The 500-nt window shown below is 52.4% G+C and overlaps 1 pseudogene; it reads left to right on the top strand.

Annotated features, from left to right (window-relative positions):
- ACA1_380640 overlaps positions 1-500 on the top strand; it is an 8989-nt pseudogene that overhangs the window by 8191 nt on the left and 298 nt on the right.

A 500-nucleotide genomic window follows, 5' to 3' on the forward strand; every position in this document is an offset into this window, starting at 1 on the left:
TCACCGCCGACGGAGACGCACCCGCTCGCCTCCCAAGAAGAGATCCCCACCAAGGAGACGCGCCCGCTCGCCAGCCTGCTCAAGGAGGCCAAAGGCGAGATCGCCTGCCTCAGCACGGCGATGTGCGTGAGCGAGGAATGCCAACAATCTGAAGTCATGACGGTACGCTTCTGGCCACGTCGCAATTGTTTGCTGATTGTGTTTTGATTAATCTCATAAAACTACACAACAATTAGGAGGAGGCGCACGATGACAACGACGAATTTCAACTCAACCCAATGCTGATGGGCCAGTTCATCGACGTGGCCGACCTCCCTCCTATGTACGTCCTTAATACTTCTCCCGATTTGTTTGTTTGATTGGCCGCCTCTAATCTGGTTGTTCATCATCATCATTCATGCAGCGATCCTAACTGGTACGAACGGGTCAAGAATCAACGTGAAGAAGAAGAAGAACAAGACCAAGAGATCGACGATGCGGAGGAGTGGGTCGTACTTGAG

Source organism: Acanthamoeba castellanii, assembly GCF_000313135.1.
Source record: "Acanthamoeba castellanii str. Neff unplaced genomic scaffold scf7180000084712, whole genome shotgun sequence".
NCBI classification, from domain to species: domain Eukaryota; phylum Discosea; order Longamoebia; family Acanthamoebidae; genus Acanthamoeba; species Acanthamoeba castellanii.